This window comes from Bufo bufo, chromosome 2, assembly GCF_905171765.1.
Source record: "Bufo bufo chromosome 2, aBufBuf1.1, whole genome shotgun sequence".
Lineage (NCBI taxonomy): Eukaryota > Metazoa > Chordata > Amphibia > Anura > Bufonidae > Bufo > Bufo bufo.
Window position 1 is genome coordinate 713,919,819 of NC_053390.1, and position 12,533 is coordinate 713,932,351.

Below are 12,533 nucleotides of genomic sequence, written 5' to 3' on the forward strand. Positions count from 1 at the left end.
CCTGCAAGTCTTTCACTCATATCCCAACTGTCATACACACGGTCACATGTCTCTTATCAGCCAATAGAAGCTTGCAGGCCCTTAGTCTCCACATATACACAGTTTTACACCAGGTTTTCGGAACAACCCAGCCATTTTTCTTCACTGCTGTAGGTCAGCTTTAAAGGGGCAGGGCATTGTGGATGACACTGTTAAGGGAGCAGAGTGCTGTGGAGGTCATAGTTCAGGGGCAGGTATGGTGGCCATTCAGGCCACCCTCAAAAGACAGACTTAAAAACGCCGCCCCCAGGCCCCGCAAAGCCATGTCCCCGACCCAGTTAGACCACACCCCCTCCCACTCCTCAGCCAACAGGGATTGAAAAAATGAAGGTAAAAAATAATCTTTCAGCTGCAGGGGTGGGAGGTCGGGTGACTTTCTCTCTGCAACTCACGCTCAGACAGCACAGTGCTGCTGTCTGAGAGTGAGCTGTTCAAAAGGACATCCCTGTGTCCATCCAGGCCCTGCGCCGGATAGAGGACAGGGAGTCTGAAAGCCGGACTGTACGGCCTAAAACCAGACTTCTGGCCACCCTAGGTACAGGCTGCTGTGGAGGTCACAGTTAAAGGGACGGACCGCTATGGAGGTCAGTGTTAAGGGGCAGATTGCTGTAGAGGCCACTGTTAAGGTGGTGGGGTGTTGTGGAAATCACTGTTAAGGAGATGGGGTACTGTGGAGGTCACTAATAAAGGGGTGACCACTGTGGAGGTCACTGTTAAAGGGGCGGGCTGCTGTGGAGGTCACTGTTAAGGGGGCAGGATTCTGTGGAGGTCACTGTTAATGTGGCAGGCGCTGTGGAGGTCTCTTTTAAGGGGGGCAGGGAACGGTGGAGGTCACAGTTACAGGGACGGTCCGCTATGGAGGTCACTGTTAAGGGGGTAGGGTGTTGTGGAGGTCACATTTTAAGGGAACAGAGCTCTGTGGAGGTCACTGTTAAGGGGGAGGGTTATTGTGGAAATCACTGTTAATGAGACGGGGTACTGTGGAGGTCACTAATACAGAGGCAGCCGCTGTGGAGGTCACTGTTAAAGGGGAGGGCACTGTGGATGTTACTGTAAAGGGGCAGGCTGCTGTGGAGGTCACTGTTAAAGGGGTGGGCACTGTGGAGGTCACTGTTAAGGGAGGAGGGGACTGTGGAGGCCATTAATAAAGGGGCAGCAGGGTACTGTGAGGTCACTGTTAAGGCAGCGGGGTACTGTGAGGTCACTGTTAAGGGAGCTGGGTACAGTGGAGGTCACTGTTAAGGGAGTGGGGTACTGTGGCAGTCACTGTTAAAGCGGCAGTCGCTGTGGAGGACTCTGAGAGGGGCGGGACCGGTGGAGCTCAGTTAAGGGGACTGTAACCTATGGTCAGTGTTAAGGGACAGGTGCTGTAGAGGTCACTGTTAAGGGGCGTGCCCCTGTGGAGGCCACTGTCAAGGGGGTGGGGTGCTGTGTAACTCACTGTTAAAGGGGCAGGCTGCTGTGAAGGTCAAATGTAAGGGGGTGGGCTGCTGTGGAGGTCCCATTTTAAGGAGATGGAGGACAGTGGGGGCTGCGGATGACACACACAAACATTTAATGAATCAGATGAAATATACCCGTGCCAAGCCGCCCTTCTGCAGGTATATGTGTGTGTGTATATATATATATATATATATATATATATATATATAATATTTAAAAGCCATGCAGAGGCTTTTATTTTTTTGGAACAAAATTATTATGGCTTCTCATTAGGGCCGAAGGACTATTTTTAAATGATACTATGTTACAGTGATTAAATTTGAACAGATAACTTAGAATGTGGCAGAAATAAAATGATTCCCTTCCTGTGCACACTGAACTATGTAGTCCACTGGGGCAATCTAAACGACACGTTCATGGAAAGATATAGTCCTCCATGTAAGGAGCTGTTTATAATTATGTGGGCTGTGTTGGGTTTCGCTCTGGTAGATAGGGTAAGCGGGCACAGTATAGAGGCAAAATACAAGTTCTTAACTCAAAACATCAGTGTTTATTCACACTTGAGGTAATTGCACAAAACAGCACGTAACTTTGCAGTCTAGGTCTTAATTCACACACAATGGAAAGTTCATATAACACAAGTCACCTTGCTGGCAGTTCTGCCTCCAGTAGTCCACAGTAGACTTTAGGGGCCTGTTTCCCCAGCGTGCGGCTCTCAGCCCTCGAGCACGGCTCAAAGCCTCAGATCCCAAAAACAGAGACATCTCTGCTGAGCCCAGCTGCCTATTTAAGGACAGCCAGGTGCTGCCAAGACCCGGACCGGCACTTAAACTCCAGTCCGGTATTTGACCTCACCTGGCTGGAAACCAGCCCAGCCGCACATGCTGGGAGGAAAATACCTGCCTTGCCAGACACAACCCCTCACTGTGTCACAGCTGTTAGTTTTTATTTTTAATTGTTCCCACATCAGCTCATTATGCAATGGGTCAACATGGCATAAACCAGTTATCATAACACAACAGTGTCAAAATATCTCCTTTCTACCTTCCTAAAGTGCCAAAACACCACATGTGGCTGTTAGACAGCAGCAGAAATTATATTTAATTAGTTGGGAAATGATGGAATCCTGACTTCCCCAAAGACCTTGAAAGACATCACCAGCATTTCAATGTTTACTGACTCTGCTAACACGTAAATCATCCTGAAAGATTAATTTCATATATTCAATAATGCTAGTGCTTCTGTCATGAGTAATGTTGGATTGTAAAGAACTCCTAAAGATTTCTCATCTCATTTGATCAGTCTCCAAATATTGAAACATCTGAAAATTTATCAAATTTTATCTATGCAAAGAAATCCTCTGGATAGATGCATCTGATCGGCGGGGGTCCGACACCCGGGACCCCCGCCGATCAGCTGTTTGAGAAGGCAGCGGCGCTCCAGCAGCGCCGCGGCCTTCTCACTGTTTACCGCAGACCCAGTGACGTCACGACTAGTATCACTGGCCTGGGCGCGGCTAAGCTCCGTTCCCTTGAATGGAGCTTAGCCGAGGCCCAGGCCAGTTCATACAAGTCGTGACGTCACTCGGCCAGCGGTAAACACTGAGAAGGCCGCGGCGCTGCTGGAGCTCCGCTGCCTTCTCAAGCAGCTGATTGGCGGGGGTCCCGGGTGTCGGACCCCCGCCGATCAGATGCTGATGATCTATCCAGAGGATAGATTATCAGTTTAAACAAAGTGCAGAACCCCTTTAACTTTTAGTCTGTCACACAGCCAGCAGGAGGATATGCCAAATGTATGAGGCCTGCGCCTCTGCATGAAAACGCTGATGAAAACGCCAGTCTTGATAAATGTCCCCCTGGATTTTCATGCAACCACCACTAGCAGGAGCTCAGAGCAAACTAATGATTACAGCTCCTTTTCAGTTAATTGTAACTGCATAAATTCCTATGCACTGATTTCCCCTAGTCGTGGCTGCAGGCAGACCGTTTTGTAATAGTTGGAAGCAGGAGATTTAACAGTGTATTTATGGCAATTGTCTGGCTTAAACACATTAAAAAATGTCAGAATGAATGCCATATTTATGAACCACCCATTCCACTTTTCTGATATAGAAGCTGGAAAAAGTGGGGGAGGCCAGGTGTGACTTGTTTTAATACATTTTCTTTTATTAAAATCTTGCCTGCTTATTAAAACCAAAGTAAATTCATCATAAACCCTGGGGGGAACGCTTAGTGCATGTGTACTGGGAAATTGGGTGGGGCTGGGGGAACCATAATAAGTTTTGCTATGGGGCCCGATGAGATCTGTGTACATCCCTGTTGATGATCAAACCTGAGGATAAGTGGTCAACATCTTACTTTTGGAAAAAACCTTTTTATTACTGTGAAATGAATCATATATGAAAAGGACAGAGAAAAAGTAGAACACACACTGAACGCATAAAAGCTTCAGTCTGGTTGATGGGGGCAACACCTCCACAGTTTATCTGTACTATTCTTAAAAATAAGTCCTAAAATCACTGTTATCTTCTAAAGGTTACACTGATCTAGACTTTTAACTAAACATTCCATTGGTAACCCTTATATTTTTCAAGACCAAGGCACAAAGTGACTTGCAATCTATATTTATACATAGCACTGTGTTGGAAAAGAAAGACTCTGCATAAAAGACAAGCCGTCTAGTAACTCAGCCTATTTCTACTACCACACTGTGAGGAAAGCTAGCAAACACACAGGTGGCTCATTAAAGTTAGACGGCGATACACCAAAAAGCTATAACTCTCAGCTGAATGTGACGCTTGTAAACCTCATAAAAAGTTTTTCTCTGGAAATCAAAGACAAAGGGCACAGCAAACAATAAAGTAATATGAGTTGTTAATACAATACTGTAACAAATAACATTAAGTCTAATATTTTTTTATATTGAAGATAATTGTTGGTGGATTAATACTGTATTTTGTGGCATGACAAGCCCCTTGGTGATCTTTAGCTTACTCCAGTTTTGCCTTTGTCACAAATTACTATCACTAAGATAATTGATGCACCTAAATATCTAAAATGTTACATTCGTTTTAACATTTGACAAATCTGATGAAAACAAAGTTCTTTGATCATTTTACAAATACAAATGCATTAGTATTTATGGCACTGAAATCAATACAGCAGCATTACAGACTACCAGAAAGATGATTTATTGTTAGCAGCATGCAGTTTTGTAAGGTTATCAATTTTTAATGTTGCTGTAAAAGAATAGCAATGAATTAATCATAGCAGGTACAACAAACACGAGGGAGACAAGCTCCATCCTAATTAATTTTAAGATAAGTGGAGATTGCATTTATGTGTTTTTAATTTAACCTCCTTTTAATTCTCGGTAGAACGTCATCCATAAATATATCCAAGCAATGGTAAAGATGAGAACAAAGGGAAAAATGATCTAAGCATTAAAAAAAAATACACAATAAACAATTCAGTGAATCGTGTGCCAAAATGAAATATCGTCAAGTCACATTTTTATGACCAGTTCCTACTTTTGATGTCGGCAGCGCGTAGGTCATGAAAGAAGTCATGTATCGTGTGCTGGATTGGTGGGCGTATAAGGTGTGTTGCACACACATAGCGATTTATCAAAATTGCAAAATGGGGTGATTATTGGCTTTCTGGCCAGGGAGTCAGTATTTCTGAACCTGCGCAGATTGTGACCTGTTCGCATGTTGTTGTGGTGAAAGTGTATCTTGAGTGGACATATGGCACCATTGGGACATGGAAACTGTGAGATACCACATGCCATTGATGTGAAAGGTGAAATTCGGATATTCAGGTGCACGAGGGAGAACCGACATGCTACAGTGGAGCAGTTAACCGCTAAGATAAACCAGGAGGTTACCAGACATGTCTAAAAATGAACACTACAGTGTATGCGGCTCCAAAGCAGATGTATGGTCACTGAACCTCTGCTAATGAAGTTGCATCTGCAAGGCTTTAATTTTCACTGCAGTATCGGAACTGGACTTTTGCTAATTTGTAAAGAGGTTCCTTCTCTGATGAATCACGTTTTCTGCCTCATTGAAAAGATGGATGTTGACTTCTCGTTAGAGAGCAAACACCCTGCAACCATTGTTGGAAGAACACAAGCTGGTGGTGGCAGTGTTATGGTCTGGGGAATATTTATGTGACATTCTCTGGGCCACTCATCCCTATGGGATTGTCTTCCCTAGGGAGGATATGATCTTTCAGCAAGACAATGCGACACGACCATCTGCAGGACCACCATGTTCGTCATGTTCACTGTATGGATCGTCTCACCATGTTCACTGTATGGATCGTCTCACATCCCCCCCCCCCCACCTTCAGAAGATGTGAATGCACTGCAGACAGCATGGCTCCAGATACCTGTAACAACTTACCAGGACCTTATTGAGTCACTTAAAGCCAGTCTTGCTGCTTTCCGTGCCGCATATGATGATTACTCTGGATGTTAGCTGGTGGTCATAATAATGTGACTCGACTGTAAATTACTGATAATAAGTTAAACTTTTAACAGTGACGTCATATATTTTCAATATAGAATGTTGCAGGCAGGGCTCTATACAGAGGAAGCTCCATATAACAAACACACAAGGGGAATTTATCATTAACATAATATTTTCCTTGAAAGTGTTGGCTGTTTGGCACATTTTTAAATCTAACATTTCTATAGAAATGCACTCCAGTTTTTTATACTACCATCTAGTGGAGTGAGGCAACAATTTTTTCCACTTAAAAAAGTCATACTGATAAATCTGGGGTGGAACTAATTAACAATCTTTCACATCCACTTTACAACACTGGAGTGAATAGTTTAAAAATCCACAGATAGGCCAGAAAGCTTGTAAAAGTCATATTTTGAAACTTTTTAAAACCAGAATTCTGAAGTACAGGGTATGAAAAATCCTCCCACATGCTGTACACACATGCATGCATTTGCCACCCACATTAACGTCCCCTATGATATTGTCATGTATTTGCCATCCACATGCAGCACCCCCATAACATTGCTAGTCATATGAGCCAATGAACTCTAACAGACCCTGATTTAAAACAATGACAGCTACAATGCCCCATGACATCTTTGTATATCCCCTTACAGGATCAGCCACTTAATCTCCCATAAGTGGAAGCAATAGAGCTTCCATGCAATGCCTGCACAGAGGCCCTATACAGTTCTAGTCATAGAACTTCCATATACAGTAGTTAGGTCAACAACAGCAGGGCCACTATAATGGACCAGGAAAATAGTTTATATTAGCAGTGCCACCCTTTATATTCTGAACACTAGTTGATGACTAAAAATACACAGAATGTCTAAACATATAAGGATTACATATTTTAATAATAATACTCAATCACACAAAAATTATACAGCTCAGTACAACTTTAAAGTAGATTTCTATGGGACATAAATGCATCTCTCCAAGGTTTTTCCAACCAGATTCCATATGACTGATCGAAAGATATTGCGGCTAAGGGTACTTTCACGCTAGCGTTAACGTTTTCCGGTATTGAGTTCCGTCATTGGGGCTTAATACTTCAGTTTTGTCCCAATGCATTCTGAATGGAAAGCAATCCGTTCAGTATGAATCAGGATGTCTTCAGTTCAGTCCCTTTTACGGTATTTGGCAAGAGAAAATACTGCAACATGCTGCGGTATTTTCTCAGCCAAAATCCCAGAACGCTTGCTGGATTGCCGGATTTCCATTGAAATGTATTAATGCCGGATCTGGTACCAAGTGTTCTGGAAAATGGATCCGGGTTTCCCAGTCTGCGAATGCCCAGACATTTAAATCTGTGAAAAAGATAAATGCTGTATCCGTTTTTCCGGATGACACCGGAGAGACGGATCCGGTATTGGAATGCATTTGTCAGACGGATCTGCATCTGGAAACAAATGATATCCGTTTGCACACGGATTTCCGTATCCGGCAGGCAGTTCCGGCAACAGAACTGCCTGCCGGATTCTTCTAATGCTAGTGTGAAAGTAGCCTTACTCTCTAGCATGCTGTATTTCAGCTTTCTGCTTCTCTGGAAGCATTGTTCTAGAGAGGAGTATCTCTGCAATATGGTATCATATGTAGAATGTTATGTTAAAAAACAGAATGGCTAATTCATGCTGCTCAATGAGCAAACCAAAGAACTTGACCAAACTAATTATATAAATTGAACTTTATGTTACTTAGAAAGATAATAAAAAATGTAGATCCTGATCCTCTGCCTGCACCTCTGCCATACATTTTAGCCAGAGATAAGAACTAATTGCCACAACAATGACCCTATACAGACTACCACCTCCTCTCCTTCCCTTTTGGCTAATCAAAGCTGAATATTACACCCGCTGCTCTCCTACCCTGTGTTCCTGTTCCTATTGACATGCCTGCTGCTCTCCCCTTCTTCCTGGTGGCCCTGGCCACCAGGGTAGCTCTGTCCTCCCACATAGGCTGTTGTCTGCTCGCGGGCAAGGCCGCTTCTTCTCTTACATTAAGGCATGTGCAAGAGCTCCCTCCTAAACTTACAGGGCCAGTGCATGGGCACCCTAATTCAAACCTGCAATTGGTTGGCCACCTTGGGATAGTTACGGCTAGAGATGAGCGAATTTTTCAAAAATTCAATTCGGACGGTTCGTCCATTTTCCCAAAAAGATTCTATTTGATACAAATTTATTTGTGATGAATCACATTATAAAAAAGCTATTTTCTGACTGTAGAGAGCCTGTATATTGGTGTAGAACACTGTGCCTTGCAGTACTGTGAGTCAGTATGACACACAGATAACAGGCATCACTCTTAGAATCTGTTCACACTTCACTTATTTGGTCAGTTACGGGGCCAAAACTAACCAAATAGCTCAAGTGTGAACTCAGCCTTACAGGTCAATGTTAGCGCCAGGTATAAAGAACCATGCAGAGGCCCAAGATTGTACTGTAAATGAAAGAGCACACACCTTTTACACCATCGTTAGCTGATTCCACAGTGTTGGGCGCGAATATTCAAATCGCAAATTGTTATCGCGAATATCGCCACTTCGAGAATTCACAAAGATTTAGAACATAGTGCTATATATTCGTATTCGCAAATATTCTAGATTTTTTTTTCCTCTGAACCCACGATCCCTCCCTTGTTCTTGCTTGTAGGCCAATAAGAAGGCTGCAATGTATTTGTCTGAGCTTAGCAACATCCCTAGCAACCAATAGGAAAGTTGCCTACCCCTTACTATATAAGAACCTCCCCAGCAGCTATTTCCTGCAGTTTTTTTGCAGTTCTGAGAGAGACAGCAGTGTCATTGCTGTGCTCTGTGCTTTGCTGTGTCACATTACATTATATAGTTAGTTAGTTAGTTAGCTTATATATAATATAGATAGTTAGTGGGAGATAGTCAGTGTAGGTTAGATTGTGATATAGTGTAGCTGATTCCAGTGCAGGGTGTTAGTGTGATAGGTTCTGCTATCCAATACTTGGTGCACCAATCACTAATATGTAGTCAGACCTGCTAAAATGTGAACACACATATTGCGCAAATATACGCGCATCATTATTGACGATTTGCGCAATCGCGAATATATCGGAGCACTCTATCTGCATATAAAGCTATTGTAATGTTCTGCCGTGCCAACCATTTTCTCCAGTCGCAGGAAACTTCTAGCAGCTTGAAAAATGTAGCAATAGTGACCCACGCCTGTATTGCATGCACAATACGCACATATTACATTGCCGATTTTTGCAATCAAGAAAATGATAGCAAATTCGAGAATTTATGACGATTATTCGCCCAAATATTCGCAAAATATCGTGAATTCGAATATTGCCCCTGCCGCTCATCACTAATTCCACATAGATTCTTACAGAACCTGTTCTGTTACATGCTGAGACAAGTAGTGTCCCCCTGACAGAGTGGAGAGGGTTTAAGCAGCAAGTTTGTGTTGACGTCGCTGTTTATTTTGCCCTTCTTCTGATCCGTCATAAGAACAACCCCCAAAAAATGGATCCTGCCTTTTGAGCATCCGCCTTCACATGGTCAGCATTTGGTCAGTAATCGATCAGTATTTCTAAGGACAAAAAAAATAAAAACAGGAGTGGATCCAAAACAGAGATGACAAGTGATTGGAAAGTTTGCATGTCTTCTGTGTCTTGTACCCACTCCTGCTTTTGGCTACCAAATCATGATCCATTCCTGATGCAAAATAGGAACTGTATGATACAGGCTTACGGCTCCTTCAAAGACAGGATCCATTGTGTTTCTCATTTTTCCATCCTTCTGACAAATCAGAAGAAGGGTAAAATAAATAGTGATGTCAACAATGCCATATAGGGACAATAGTTGCCCTATCATAGAGTGGTGAGTAGGCAACAGCATGAGGAGTCAACACAGTGGCCCAGTGACAGAGTGGTGAGGTGGCAACATCATTAAGAGTCAACACTGTGGCCCAGTGACAGAGTGGTGAGGGTGCTAACAGCATGTGGAGTGGCCCAGTCACAAAGTGGTGAGGTGACAACAGCATGAGGAGTCAAAACAGTTGCACAGTCACAGAGTGGGGATGAGGGGGGGCAAAATCAGTGGCAGTAACAGCACAACAGCACAAGATGGCTGGTGGCAGTAGGAGCAGATGGCAGCAGGTGTGTGGCATCAGGCCGGTGGCAGCATCCAAAAAGTCGCTGAAGCAGGTGGCCAGAAAAAACGGGTCTGTTCACAAAGTTTGGGTGTGGCACCCAGAATGATCTAGTTTAATGAATCAGGCATTGGTGGGTGGAAATCCTGGCTGATCCACACCTGATTCATCTTGACAAAGGTCAGTCTCTCCACATTTTGGGTGAACAGGCGAGTTATTCTTGGGGTAACTATGGCCCCCGCCGCACTAAACACCCGGTCTGATGCCACACTACTGGCCAGGCAGCAAAGCTTGTCCAGGGCAAACTCGACCAGTTGTGGCCATAAATCAAGCTTGGCTGCCCAGTAGTCCAGGGAATCTTGGATGTGGGGTGGCAGGGTGCAGTCCAAGTATGCCACCACCTACTAGTTCAGGTTCTGCTCCATGTCTTGATTCTGCTGGTGGATGGTTTCTTCACTAAGAGGGTGAAGGAAACTGCTAATTGAAGACTCTAGACTTAAGTTGCTGCTGAAGGAACTGGTACTGCTCCTGCCAGCTCACCCCCTCCAGCAGCCACAGCAGTGGAACATGAGCACAGAGGGCCCCCCAGTCAGACCTTTGTGAAGAAGGGCAATGGCGCACATAGGCAGCAGCCAACTGACTACATAGTGTGTCTCGATAGTAGTTCAGTTTATCTTTTCAGTGGGTGGAAAAAAGGCCCCCATTTTGGACCAGTAGTGAAGGTCTAACATGGTGGAGAGCTAGTAGTTATCTGAATGCCAAATTGCGACACTTCGGCTGTCACTATGCAAGCAACTGAGCATGCATCGGGTTATTTGCGAAAGGGACTCCCTGCCTCCATCTCCACTTAATACTGCCATGGTGTGTCACGGTCATCTGCCTGGTCTTCCTCATCGTCCTCTATCTCCTCCTGCTCCTCCTCTTCTGTCACTTGTGCAGAAAAAACACTCATTTTTGTATACATTGCTCATTCGTGAATGTCCTCCTCCTCCAGTTCAGCCCCCACAGTGCTCATTTGGCCGTGAGATGTAGGCACCACATCTCCTGTCCCCTGGTCAGCCAGATTTAGCAGCATCTGTTCCAGGACATGAAGCAGTGAAATGACATAGTTCATCACGTAGTCCTGGCGACTGACAAATAAAGTGGCCTCCTCAAAGGACCTGAGCAAATGGCAGGTGTCATGCATGAGCTGCCACTGGCTAACGTCAAAGTTACACAGGGAAGTGCTCCTGTCCGCCTGCATCATTAAGAGATCGTTTATGGCTTTCCTCTGCTCATATAGTCGGTCCAACATGTGGAGGGTGAATTTCCAACGGTTGGAAATGTCGCATATGAGGCAATGTTGGGGAACGCCATTCTGCTTTTGCAGCTCAAGAAGGGGGTGCTTTGCAGTGTAAGAGTGGCTGAAGTGCATGCACTGTTTCCTTGCCATTTTCAGGATGTTTTGCAGATGGGTGGAACACCTCAGGAACCGCTTTACAACCAGATTAAACACGTGCACCATTCTGGGCACGTGGCTCAGCCCTTCTTGATGCAGCACCATCACGATGTTGTCGGTGACCATGGTTCCGATTTTCAGTTGGCAAGGAAACAGTCAGGATTCTATTTCTTCATGGACAACGCAGAGCAGTTCCTCCCCTGTGTGACTCAGTTTGCCCCGGAAAACTAGGTGCAAAACAGCAAGAAAATACCGTCTCCTGCTCATGTGGTATGCTGCATGAGCAATCTGAATTGTTCCTGCAGTGGAGGGTTAAGACAAGTTGGAGGATAAGGAGAAAGAGAAGGACCTTGGCGCCGGACCCACAGCTTGAGAATATGTTTGTTTAAAAAGTTTTTATTGAAAAGTATATTCGACAAAGTCGAAGACAATAGGTATAAATATACAATTGTAGAGGAGCTTACAATAATAAAATGATCCAAAATGTCTTCATAGATTGGCTTGCAAGCCCTGATTATATATAAAGGCAGTAACTTACATCTTACAATGTAAACAGCAAGGCACAAATCATCAGTACATTTAGAGAGAGAAGACTATGTATCCTGCAAAAAGGTTATCTGTTAATCCACTCTACAAGGCATATGAGAAATGAAGTGACAAAATTAACATATAAAGCAACAAAAACTGAACAATAAACAAATTGTTCCAGTAATAGCCCAGTAGTAGAAATAGTGAAATCTATAGGGGTTATAAAGGAAGGGGAGAGGAATTGGGGCCAAGAAGAGGAAATGGGGGAAGCGTATGTTGAAGGTCATCTGCTAGCAAGGTATTGGAACGCACCAGACCCTCGAACACCTCAGGATCAAAATATAAAGTTAGACCTTTTTATTAACAAAGTCCAGCCATGCAGTCCATACCTGGATAAATTTGGGTCTTGAGTGAGTTTCCCAACTTGCCATTTCTTCAAACCTACAGA